The sequence below is a fragment of the Panthera tigris genome, chromosome A3 (assembly GCF_018350195.1).
Source record: "Panthera tigris isolate Pti1 chromosome A3, P.tigris_Pti1_mat1.1, whole genome shotgun sequence".
Taxonomy (NCBI): Eukaryota; Metazoa; Chordata; class Mammalia; order Carnivora; family Felidae; genus Panthera; species Panthera tigris.
This window is the reverse complement of record NC_056662.1, coordinates 15,589,812-15,603,425: the sequence shown is the minus strand read 5'-3', so window position 1 is coordinate 15,603,425 and position 13,614 is coordinate 15,589,812. Positions and strand designations below refer to the sequence as shown.

The 13,614-nt window shown below is 40.4% G+C and overlaps 1 protein-coding gene across 5 annotated transcripts in view; it reads left to right on the top strand.

Moving 5' to 3' along the window:
- Positions 1–13,614, top strand: part of STK4 (serine/threonine kinase 4) — a 91,439-nt gene that overhangs the window by 50,827 nt on the left and 26,998 nt on the right. The window lies entirely within an intron of this gene.

Genomic DNA, 13,614 nt, shown 5'->3' with positions numbered 1-13,614 from the left:
AGGACCCACATTTCTAGTTGATTTGGGATTGTGACTTTATAGTTAAGAATTACACTGGAGGGCAGTTCATGCTGGTGTGTGGTGTCTTTTCTGTTTTGCTAATCATTACCCTAATTTTAGACTCTCTGAGAGGATTATTCTGAATGTTGCCTGAGGATGAATATTAAACTGTTCCAAAGTTTCTTATGAAAAACTGGGTGTGTTTTTCCTTTCTCTGCAGTGGAACATTCTCCCTCAACCACAGACACGTGTTAATGTTCACAGAGATTCAGTGAGCAGAGGCAATAAAAAATTAGGGGAAAAAGTAAGCTAAGGAGTCTGCATTCCTTTTTTTGAACATTTTTAGAAAAGAATTTTCTCTTTAGGGATTTTTAACTTTTACACTCTTAAATTCTGTCGTCATTCTGATGTTGCTTATGAAAGAATTTGGATTGGACATTGTGGTTGGATTCTGGGAGGCCTTTCTGGCCCTGTCTTTCTACTCTCCTACTCACTGGCCTTGAGGTAATGACCTCCTTATCCCATATGTAATTTCTACCACTGTACAGTAGCAGGAATGTCATCGTGTGTGCTAACGGTGACAGAGGTCATTTGAGCATCAGAATAACCCACCTGAGGCTGTTTTACTATTGAGTCCTTGAAGCCCTGTTAGAGCCCGCTTCATGTGCCTTGTCATCTGTTCATTCATTTACTTCTTCAGCATCACGTGTTACTGTCAGCTATTCACTCATTTATTAGTAGACTCGTGAGATTTGAATTATTTTGGCGATTCGGTGTTGCCCACGTGGTTGCCTTCAGCGTATTTGTAAGGACTGATTTTCTCGGTTGAGTGAGTCTCTAGGCAAAGATGAAATAACTTCTGGATACCGGATACCATCACTGTGACAGAAAGCTTCAGAATCCTCAAATCTGTATTCCTAGGTGTAGTGTCCTTTTCTTTGATAAAAGTTAGTGATCCCGAAATTCCGGGCATTTTAATCACTGTTTTTGGATCGGTAGCTCCAGTGTTGGAAGAATTCTCTTCTCTCTGCCATAGTTTTCCCATACTAGGATTACTGGCCGAGAAGTTGTTTGGGTGGGCAAGCTGCTTATGCAGAGAGGCTTTCTTTCATAGGTGTTTAGAGAGCGTGCTTTCCATTCTGGGAATAGGCAGCTGCTGGAGGGAGTGGCCACGAGCGCCGCGAGTAGGTGAGCACATTGCCCAACCTGGACTGTGCCTGGCCCGGGTGGGAGGAGGTCCTGAGACTCCCTCTACACAGAGCTTGTAAACTGGCAGCCTCCGGCCCACAGACCTTTTTGTGTGCCTGTATTGTGTTTACAAACCTTTGAGTAGTTGCTCAGGTTTGAAAATTGAGAGCTTTTAGATAAAATGGTGGATCGCTGGCTTATTTTGAAAACTTGGAAGACCTGACCATAACTGTCTGCAGCTGCACAGCAGCTGCCCTTTTTAGGTCTGGTTCTCAATGTCTGGCCTCCTTTATTCATGTGTATTGACTGACCTGGCTGGCATTTAGGGGCATTTGAGTGGGATTCTTGCTGTAAATCCTTAGGATGAGTATATGGCCACATTGTACCTGAACCAACCTATCCTACCATGTAAAATTTTATTCTACTTTTACTGTCCAAATGTCAACAGAATTTTTAATTTCTCTTTTAAGAGAATCTCAGACCAAGCAATGAAAGAAAGTTTAGGTGGGGTGTACATGAGCTGCTGTTTCAAAAAGTACCAGAGCAGATGAAAATGATTTTTAATGCCTTCAAGTTCTTGCTAGGTAGCTCTTGCCTTAACCCCAAACCGAGCATTTGAAATAACGGCCTCAGACAGTTTCTTGAAGAGTCTTCCCCAGGCCAGCAGCGTTGGTATCTCTTGGAAACTTGTTAGAAATGCTATTTCTCAGGCCCCACCCTGGACTTCGTGAATCGGAATCTCTGGGGGCCGAGTGATCTGTGCTCTAACCAACCTTACACTCGATTCTAATTTGCTAAATTCTGCTCTAAAGGTTTTTAGAGTGCAGTACAGCTTTTTTTCTAACCAACCTTACACTTGATTCTAACTTGCTAAATTCTGGTCTAAAGGTTTTTAGAGTGCGGTATAGCTTTTTTTCTTTCCTATTGGCAGTATAGAAATTCAGAAATAAGGATGTATTCGTGATTTATTAGCATTGCGTGATTTTTTCAAATTTCTTTTTTACTCTCCTTTTGCGTCTCCTGTACTCCTATTGGAGTTTCCAAAGAAGCACATAAAAGAAGGAAAATATCCATTAAAAAAAATTTTTTTTTTAATGTTTATTTACTTTCGAGACAGCATGAGCAGGGGAGGGGGAGAGAGAGAGAGGGAGACACAGGATCCGAAGCAGGCTCCAGGCTGAGCTGTCAGCACAGAGCCTGACACGGGGCTCGAACTCACAGACCACAAGATCATGACCTGAGCCGAAGTCGGATTCTCAACCAACTGAGCCACCCAGGCGCCCCGGAAAGTATCTGTTTGTAAGTGACATTTGGCAAAGAACAAGCCAATTTGTGGCGTGAAGAAAGTATTCTGAATAATTTCACTGAGTTTGTAGAAGGTTGTGTGTCAGACTAGCTAACATGTCTCCTTCAACAATCTCTTAGAGACGCTGATTTCCCAGGCATTTAACACCATTTAGCTATGAAATTTAATACATTTAACAGGTTTTAATTATGAAAAAGATACTCTCTTTCTTCCTGTGAAGGCAGTTGCTATTTTGAAATGAATTTTTTGCCCAAAATGGCAAATAGGAAGTAATTTTGTCAGGAGTGGTAGAATTGAATACTGACAAAAACCATCATATTTTCATCTGAAATTGAATACTTTTGCATTTCTAAAATGAATTACCTTATTTGCCACGTTGGAAAAGCAACAAAGGTTTCCTTTAATGTGTAATATATATTGTGATTAAAGTATAAATAAATTAATAAAAGTATAATAAAAGATGCTTGAAAATGCAATATTCCCTAAAATCAGCATTTCAGAGTCTGTAAACACATTACAAGCAACGAAAGTTGCTTCAAGTAGAATTCAGACCCTCCCATTTTGCCGTTTGCAAAACCATAAAAAGCTGTAAGCTTAAATCCAGTTTGACTCACGAATCTTCCAGAAACACACTGTAATCTTTTAGTCTAAGGTGGCTTGAATGCCAGGAGGGGTGAACAAGACAGATGCGGCTGGAGCTTGCAGTGGTGAGGGAGACAGACGTTAGGTCAGATAATCTATCTGTTCAGGTAATAATGGCATTGGAGGGAAAAAAAAGCCACAGTAAAGAGATAGCATGAGAGAAGGTCTTGCAGAGCAAGGAGACATTTACCAAGACCTGAATGAAGAGGGGCAGCATGTACAAAGGCTCTGAAGCTGGATGTGGCGGGCGTGATGTCAGGAGAGAACGAAGCCCGTCGTGGCGGGAGCAGAGTGACATGGTTGATAGCAGCCCCGATGTAAACACTTCAGTAATTATAGACATGTGAGCGCGTTAAAATCACCTTGGGATCAAAATAACAGTCAAAATCCAGCTAAATCTTGTTAATAAGAGATAATAACGAAAATAAAATATCACTGAAAAGTTTAAAACAAGAAAAACACACACTCAGCAAAATCCTCGCTGAAAGGAAGTAGCTGAAAGAATATTAATATCAGATAAAATAGAATCTAAGACATAGTGCATGGGGAAAAGATATGTTTTCTATTGCTAAGAGCTGTGCTTGGTCAGAAGACCTAAGTCGTGAACTTTGTATACTTCTCCCAAATTGCTAGAAACACAGGTGGCAATGAGAAAACGGCAGCCATGGATTAAGGCGTAAATTGTCTTCTCAGAATTGGACATTTCAGTTAAACAAAAAAAAAACCAGAGGACTACAGTTAACAAGGTTGATAAAACCGAAAACAGGAACACTTTTCAAATCTCTATGACACTTTGAAGACATATATGGAAGAGTCACAAAATTTGACTATGTTTTAAAGTTGCTCAGAAAAAAATCCCATAAAGAAACGATACAGGCCACGTTCACAGACTATAACACAAGAAAATTAGAAATTAACAATAAAATAGCTAAAACCACTTTGTTCCATTTGGAAATGTAAGAGTATATCTCCAAATATTTATTGTTTTCAAGATAAAGTAGAAGTTGTAAACTATTTGGAAATGAGTTACAAATACCTGCAGGGTTCAGATCTGTAAATTAAACCTATAGGATGCAGCAAAAATGGTACTCTGAGGAAGATTTATTGCCTTAAGTGTATTTTCTTTTCAGGATGTAAGAAAGACTGAAAATAAGACAAAATAGGATAAAGGTAAAAGCAGAATTCGGTGCATTAGAAAACGAACAACAGAGTTGTTAAAGTTGTAAAACTAAATGCTGGTTCTTGGAAAGGACCCACGCATGACAGATTCGATCAAGTTGAAAAGGAAGAAGGTCCCAAAAAACTGCGAGAGAGAAGGGAAGAGAGAGTTACTAAAGATAGAGGAATGTCAGAGTGGGAAGAGAATATTACTATTTATGATGTGATGTCTCTACAATTGAAAACCTAGGTACACAGATGTCTAAAACATAGGCCAGAGTTCCTTCCCATATGGAAATGTATCAAGATGTTTTTGAACCAGAAGGATAATGAGGTTGGACCTATACCACCAGGCGTCAGATCGCACAAAACCACAGCAATGAAAGCATTGTGATAACTGGCATAAGAATAGAACACAGATTAGAGGTGTAGAGAATAGAGTCAGGAAACATACCTGTGTATATATAGGAGTTGGTGTAACAACGGTAAAATGCAAAATAACGTAAACAGTGTGACACCATTTTTGTTTTTTAATAACCACAAAACATGGTACATATTTCTGTGTATATGCACACAGGTGACCGCAGAGATAAAAAACAGCATGTGAAATGATTTGATGAGTCATTACCTTTGAGAATGTCAGTTTTAACTGTTTTTACAGCAAGAACGTATTTATTACTCTTAAACTATTGCTTACATTTGAAAAAAATAGAATGTTTTAAAAAATTCTGCATAGGTTTTTCTGTGTGGGGTTTTTTTTTTTTTTTTTAATGTTTATTTCTGAGAGAGAGTGTGAGCAGGGGAGAGGCAGAGAGAGAGAGAGAGAGAGACAGAATCCAAAGCACACTCCAGGCTCTGAGCTGTCAGCAGAGAGCCCGATGCGGGGGTCGAACTCACGGACCGCAAGACCATGACCTGAGCTGAAGTTGGATGCTCAACCGACTGAGCCATCCAGGTGCCCCCCACCTTTTTTTTTTTTTTTAACGTTTATTTTTGAGAGAGACAGAGAGACAGAGCATGACCAGGGGATGGGCAGAGAGAGAGGGAGACACAGAACCCAAAGCAGATTCCAGGCTCCGAGCTGTCAGCACAGAGCCCAACATGGGGCCTGAACCCATGAAACACGAGATCATGACCTGAGCTGAAGTCAGATGCTTAACCAACTGAGCCACCCAGGTGCACCCCCATTCCTGGTTCGAGTCTAAATAGAGTCAGCCAGAGCTTCTGCAGATCTAAATGATCTAGTACTTTTCAGTCTTAATAACTTTATTAAGTATTATTGATTATTAGTTCTTGGTCTGTTAGTTTTTGGAGTAAGTTTCTTATTTATTCAAATGAAGTTGTTTCCAGATATCTTACGACTCATTCTACAGAATTGATAGTAGTTGCCCCCCAACGTTAACTCAGTCTCTATTCACTGAAGCCCTCTGTATGTATACTTTGTGTGAATAGGCAAGGCTGAGAGATCCTTGACAGCCAGGACTGATTTAACTCATCTTTGTATTCCTAACATCTAGCAATTGCCTGACTTAAAGTTAGCATGCTATTTTTTTTAAGTTGATTTATTTATTTTGAAAGACAGAGAGTGTGTGATTGGGGGAGACAGAGGGAGAGGGAGACTGAGGATCTGAAGTGGGCTCTACGCTGACAGCAGAGAGCCCCATGGTTAGCACACTATTTTGATTACACTCTGAACACAGTCTCTGAATTAATTCAACAAATACAGTCACTATCCTGAGAGAGTTGATAGTGTAACAAACAAGACAGATAATCAAATCACTTTGATACATTGTGCTAATAATAGCTTACATTTATTGAGAACTTCCTATGTGCTTGGCATTGGACTAAGTCCTTCCTATGTATTAGCTCAGTCCTTGTAACTTTCCCAGGAGGCAGGTAGTATTGTTGCTATTTTACGGATGAGCAAAGTGAGGCTTAAAGAGAGTAAGTAATGGGCTAAAGTGGTACAGATGGTAAGTGGACAGCGGGGATTTGACCCAAAGCAGTTTGGCACCAGAGTCCATCCTCTGAACCACCTTCTGTAAAGCTATTGTGGTAAATTCTGTTTATAAAATGCATATAAAAATTGCTGTAGGAGCCCAGAAGAGGGAGCAAGAACCTCAGCAGGAACCCCAGGGAAGGCATCAGGAAGTCTCATTTGAAGTGTATTTTGAAAGAAGAAAAGGAATTCTTGATCTAGAGGAGGGAAAGGGTGCGTGGAGGCCTTGAGGAATGTGGGATGCCGGGAAGCACGAAGAGATCGTTTTTTGGAGCCCAGCGGGTGTGGGTGTGTGAGCGGAGAGGTGCGGGACTAAGGGCCAGCTGGTCGATAAGGAAATGCCCCGTGTGCCCTTCTTTTTTGGGAAATATTTAGTAGTCTTTTAGGTTTTTTCCTTGGTGTATCAGAAAAATTAATAATAGACTCCTAATGCAACTCAAAGAGCTAAACTAATATCTCTCTGAAGTTGTGCGATAATGGGCCCATCAGGATGTAAAACCATTGAACTGTTAATTCAAATTTAATTTGATAAAAGTAACAGAACCTGAACAAGATTGATTGTCTGGATTCCCTATGCAGTTAAAGCCATCAGATGGCTCTTTGTGGGAGGGAAAGATAAATTTCAGCGCTGAGGTTTCCCCAGGAGGGTGACAACAGCCTGTGATTTCATCAGACTTTGTCTTAACTCCCCTTTCCTAGGTCAGGGCTCCAAATGTGACTGTGAAGCAGAGATTTCTATGGGTTTTTATGAAGAAGCTTTATGCTGCTGTCAGGACATAATTGATTATTCATTGTGTGAGAGGCTGCGCTCTTTGCTTTTAGTTACGCACTTCAGCAATTAGACATTAGGTGGGAGGTAAGGATGAATACTTTATTTGTAATTTAAAATTATCAATATGGTAGCAGGAATGCTTTATTGACTCATGTTTAAATTGATGCATCTTGATGTTTTCTGGGAACGAGGTATCTACAGCTTGAAACTTTATCTGCCATTATATAGAAACAAAAGAATCAGTGTCCAAACAATTTGTCTTTGAGTTTATTGCCCATTTATTTAGAAATGAGTTTTAAAAGACGAGTACACAGCCTTAACTGTCCCACTGGCCGAATGGAACCTAATGTCTGGAAGTTGGAGTTTCATCGCTGGCAGCGCACACTGTTGCGTGGTTTCCCGTGAAGCGACAAGCCTTACTTTGTTCATTTGTGAGAACGTGGCTTCCACGTTTCCAAGTCCGAGTGGCCACAGTGTGTCATTCTTTCAAGGAGAAACAGTGTTCCATGAGAAAAGCAGCTCGTTCGCATCACAGCTTATTTGCACAAGCACTTTGCTTCAAGCCAGCCAACCCAGTGCGGTGCACGGCACGGCCCGAGTGCTTTATGCAAACTTCCCATTTCGTCGCAGATGGTATTAAAAAGACATACTCCAAGATTGAACTTAAATAAAATTACTGCTTTTTACTACTTCATCAAGGACATTCTTTTTTTTTTTTTAAAGTTTATTTATTTTGAGAGAGACAGCGCGAGTGGGGGAGGGACAGAGAGAGAGAGAGAGAGAGAGAGAGATGGAGAATCTCAAGCAGGCTCCACACTGTCAGCGGGGAGCTGGATGTGGGTCCCAAACTCACAAAGTGTTGAGATCATGACCTGAGCCGAAACCCAGAGTCGGACAGTTAACCAGCTGAGTCACCCACGTGCCCCATCAAGGACATTTTTTTTTTTTTTTTTTTTTTTTTTTTCAACGTTTATTTATTTTTGGGACAGAGAGAGACAGAGCATGAACGGGGGAGGGACAGAGAGAGAGGGAGACACAGAATCGGAAACAGGCTCCAGGCTCCGAGCCATCAGCCCAGAGCCTGACGCGGGGCTCGAACTCACGGACCGTGAGATCGTGACCTGGCTGAAGTCGGACGCTTAACCGACTGCGCCACCCAGGCGCCCCCCATCAAGGACATTCTTAAGGAAATTGTTTGTTTGTTTGTTTTCTTTTTTTTTAAGTGGGCCCTCACACCCAGCATGGAGCCCAAGGCAGGGCTTGAACTCGCCACCCTGAGATCAAGACCTGAGCTGAGATCAAGAGTCAGATGCTTAACTGAGTCACCCAGTTGCCCCTTGTTAGGTTTTTTGTTTCTGTTTCTGTTTTTGTTTTTTAACTGGAGCCTGTGGTCGTGAAGAATTCAATAGCTGCTAGTACCGTTTGGTGCCACTTGATTCATACAGAGGGGCTAGCAGTGTTACTGTTGCTTTTGTACCGTTAGTGTAAATGTCAGCAACGGTGGAAAGGGCAAATCGTATCTCTATGAAGACAGTTTGGTTCCACAGTTTCCTTAAGAGGGTGTGAGGGGTTTCCCAGGTGTCTGCAGGCTGTACTCTAAGAACTGCTGATCTAGAAGCTAACTCAGACTAAAATCAGTTCTTTTTGGCAAGGATATTTCATAGATGGCATGTGCACTTCCATCAGGAGGTTCAGGATACCTGAATATATGCTCATCTCTCTTTCTCTTCTATAAGCCACTGAGGGTCATTGCCTACATGCATTATTTCATTAGGGGTTGCAAAATTGTGACATTTGATCACTCCTTTTCCATTTACCAACTGAAATATTTCTATAGTGAAGTGCTTCATTAATTATGTAATCTCAGCTATAATTTATATAGGAAAAGCAGCGATATTAAAATATTCGATGCATTTCAATCTTTGCAGTTACTATTTTTTATGTTCAAATTCTTCCATCTTGCTATGACCCCAATAGTTCTTTTTAAAATAAAAAAAAAATTGGTTTAGTGATGTATATACTCCCCAGCAACTTTTCTCATGGCCTCCTTTCTTTCTAATGTGATGAGCTGTTCCAGGCTTATGTTGTATGTTTCTTGCTCCAAACCTGGAAGCAGCCACATTTTTAAAGCTTTTTTGAGGTATTATTGGCACAGAATATATGTGAGTTGAAGGTGTATAGCATGATGATTTGATACATGTATATATCGTGAAATGATTACCACAGGTCAGTTAACTCTTTTATCCCCACACACAATTATGTGTGTGTGTGTGTGTGTTGATAAGTTTTAAGATCTACTCTCAACTTTCAAGTATATGATACACTATTGCTAATTATAGTCACCATGCTGTACATTAGATTGCCAGAGAGTACTCATCTTATAGCTAGAGCTTTGTACCCTTTAACCAACATCTTTCCTTTTCCCTGATCCCCAGTCCCTGGCAACCACCATTCTGCTGTTTTTTGTTGTTGTTATTGTTGTTCTTTGTTCTTTGTTTTTTGGTTTTTTTTTTTTTTTTGTTTTGTTTTTTTTTTTAATTCATGGAAACAGCCATTGTTAGGAGGAATTTTCTGCTTCCTTTTAGTGGGAAATAGTATTTAGAGACCATGTTCTGGGTACAGGGAGTGCTCACTGCAGTTAGGTCATCATTTTCCCATAGGCCTTTTCAGTGGGTAAGACCAGAGAGTATGTTTATTACAAACTCATGAGTTCTTACGCTATTTCCAGTACAGGTTGAATACTACAGGGCTTGCTCTTAAACACATCGATCCTACATCTGTAACTCATTCCCTCACCCTAAGGGTCTCAGCAACTGCAATGTAACTTGTCATCTGCTTTATGTCCCACAGTACATATGCCATCCCCGAATCACAATACCATCACTTCCACCAACAATAATTACTGAAAACAGTTTAATATTTGTATCACACTTCTCTTTGTCCTTAGGCCATATCCCCGGTGAGATGTGCGGTCAAATCATTGTATGCTTAAGTCACTTGCAATAATTTCTGTCTGTGTGGTTATGCCACAGACACAGTATGTAGATAGATTTGTTTTCTCATCTTGTGTTTTTAGATATTGCTTTTTATTGTTTCAGTTTACAATTATATAAACTATACAGCTCCAAAGGTAGATTTACAGAACAGTTATTTGGACTTTGCCTCTGTCCTTAAACCCTCTACTATTAAAACTTCTGTTAAAGCCTCTCTCCTTTTTTGTTGTTACGTTTTGGTTATATATATTCACATATACATGTATATTTGTACTCTCCTTAGATAAGCAATAGTTCACATACTTTCATCATGTACTTTAATCTACCTGTTTTCACTTAACTGTGTAGCCTAGAAATCACTCCGCAGCATTGTACAGAGAGAGCCCTCATTCCATTTTTTCTGATGCTTAGTGTTGTGTTGTGTTGTGTGGCTGTATGACAGCTGATTCAGCCAGTCTTCTGTCGATAGACATTTAGGTTGTTCGTAGTGATTTTAAAGTCGATCACTTCATCAGCCCATTCCTAAACAGAGAACGAAGCTTTCTGTAATTTGCCACTTTTGTTTTGTAAGGCTCATGCTTTAGTCTTTCAGTTTTGAGAAGCGAGTTACATACTTATGCCTTTATGGCTTTCTCTCTCTCTTTTTTTTTTTTTTTTTTGTAGTTAATGTTTTTGTTTGTTTGTTTTCCGTTTTATTGGCAGCTAGTAAATTTATTCAGAGTTCTCTCTCTGCCACAATCTGGTGCTGTTTATATAAACCAATTAGACCTTAACGTAGTCATAGCACCTGTATCACAGGAAGGTGCGTGATCAGTCTCCTGGCAAACACTTAGAGGCGGGAGTGTCCGAATGTTCTTGGGTTGGTATTAACAAGTGAAGGAATTCTCGGAGGACGGGATTTCCTAATTGCTGTAATCAGAACCTGAAATTTCTTTGAGTATGAATCTCATTACAACCAAAGCCAGGTTTGGTTCAGTTCCTTTAATTTTGCTAAATTTGAAGTCAGAGGAGAGAAAGGAAAACTATTCTAAGTTTAGTATTATTTACTCTTCATCAGTAAGAAGGTTCCAAAGGCTAAAAAATATTTTTAAATGTAAATTATTTATCAATCTAGAAAGCAGAACTTGAAATTTTCAGCTGGGGCAAATGTAAATTGTTTTTTTTTATTGCCGACCCCGCAGCCATGACTTAGAATTGTGATCTCATTCACCTAGACGTATCTGTGTTCACTCTTCTTCCTTTGAGCTTCAAAGATACTTTTTTCCAGTCTTCCTTCTCAGCCTCACCTCCCATTTTTTTCCTCACATGGACTCCTGACAGTTCAGTAATCTATATTTCTGGAACATGAAATACTGAGAAGACAAGGAGCTTTATGCCAATTTTCTCACCCCCATCTGAAGAAAGAATCTCCTTTAGAATTCTGAAAGCAGTATTTGCTTTTATAGCCTCATGCCTTTAAAGAAAAAACATGATGTGAACTTTTCTCATTACCTGAGATGTATTCCTTGTATCATTCCGTCTTCTGACATGAGTACATTTACTTAAAAAATCTTGTTGTTCCGCCACTCAAATGAAATACAATAGAATCGAGCGTCTTCTGCCTTTGATGACACGTTTACTCTAAGCATGAGAAACTGAGTGGAATGCATTTAGGGTGCACGTCTCTTTTCCTTTCTTCATCTCACTGTTGGATCTGGATGCTGTTGGGACTGAGATTTTGAGGGAAGAAGGGGTAGGGAGAAGAGGATTCAGACAGGAGAAATGGCTGGTTTAATTGAAATGCTACTGAGAAATTTATTGAGAAATAAATATTGATTTTTATTGAGAAATGTATTGAAACACTACTGAGCAAGATCGAGCTCTTTGGGTACATAGGTTGTTCTGCACATCTAAGTATCAGACAGGAAAGTGTTGTATTTCACATTTGTTTAGAAGGTCTTACAACGTTGCCGTGGGGTCTGTTTGTGAGGACACATGAGTTGCCTATGCGTACCTGTACCTAAGTGCCTGCTGGTTTGCTAACGCCTGCTAGTTAAAAGCCCTGCAGTCAGACTTTTCTGATCCTGACCCCAGCACTTACCGAGTATAGTTTTAGGCTAGTTTCTTTTCCCCTCTGTGCCTCAGTTTCCTCATCTGCGAAGTAGAGGTAATCCTAGCACCTATCAGATGGATTCTGTGTCTGTATGAGAATTAAATGTGGTAGTGCATATTAAGTGCCCTCAACATAGGCACTTCATAAATGTTAACTTCCTCCTCCTTCCCTGCCTTCTCCCTGCCTTTCCTGAAACACTGTCCGCAGAGGAAACTGCAGTAACCCAATCCCCTTTCCCTGGTGATTTGACACTGGCTTCCACTTGAAAACCAGAAATACATCCCGGAGACACTGACGTCGACCTGCTGTAAGAGAGAGGAAGGAGAGCTGTTGCCCGCTGGAAATGGATTACCCAGGGTGATCGTGGGTACCGTTCTTGGGGCTTCCCAGTGCTTGCTTGCTTTCCCTTACTTCTCTGTTCCGTATAGTTTTTCTTTGCGCCCGCCCGTCCTTTCATAAATACTTAACATACTGGCAGTTTTCAAATCCGGCCACTTTTCGATTGCTTCCGCTGCAGCACACACCTGGTGCCGAGAGACGCCTCCCCCTCGCTTCTCGCGCACGTAGCCTCCTGTGTGGAACTTATTCGTGGTACAGAGAGGTGGCCGGCTGCATAAAATGAGTGATAAAAGTAGTTCATCATCCTGGAAGTTGGACATTGTGTGAAGCGAGCAGAACGAATGTTCAGTCATGTCGGAAGATGGGTGCGTGGCCTTGGCTTCAGCCAGCACGGTGGAGGGGTCACTCTCCTCTTTGAGTTTCAGATTTGTGGTCTGTAAAAAGCATTATACGACCTGTCTCTGTGGTCTGTAAAAAGCATAATACCACCTGTCCCGTTTTTCCCAAAGAGCCAGAAGAAGGATCAAATGAAAATGTAGGTTGGGGTTATTTGAACTAGGTTTATTTTTAGAACTATGGTAGAATTCTACCAGCAGAGAATTGTAAGATTGCTTATGTTTGGTTTTGGTTCACAGTATGTTAAGTATTACTTATTTTATTAGCATCTCACTTTTTATTTTACTTTAGTAAAAGAAAATTACATCTTTGAACAATAACAACCCAGACGCAGAAGGCCAAGGGAGTAGTTAAGCTCAGACTTCTGGTATACCTTTGTTTGCCGATGGTGGTAATGTTATCACCGCCATCACATGTTAGGTTAATATAACACTTAATATAGTTAAAAGAGCATTTATACTTTCCTCTTCAATTTGGTGATGCTTACTGTGTTCCTGTGAAGGAGGCAAGGCAAGGTTTCTTATGTCTTTCAGAGTTTGAAGATTTGAAGTCCAGAGACATTAAAAGGCAACTTTCCTGCTTAATGCCAGAGTTAGGCCTAGAACCCAAATCCCCAGGTTGCCTCCGGTCTCTGTTAATCCTCGAGTGCTTTCTTATGTGAAGAAAACAAAGCAAAACAAACCGACAATGAGCTCCAGGCACATACTAGGTACTTATTCCATGCTACAA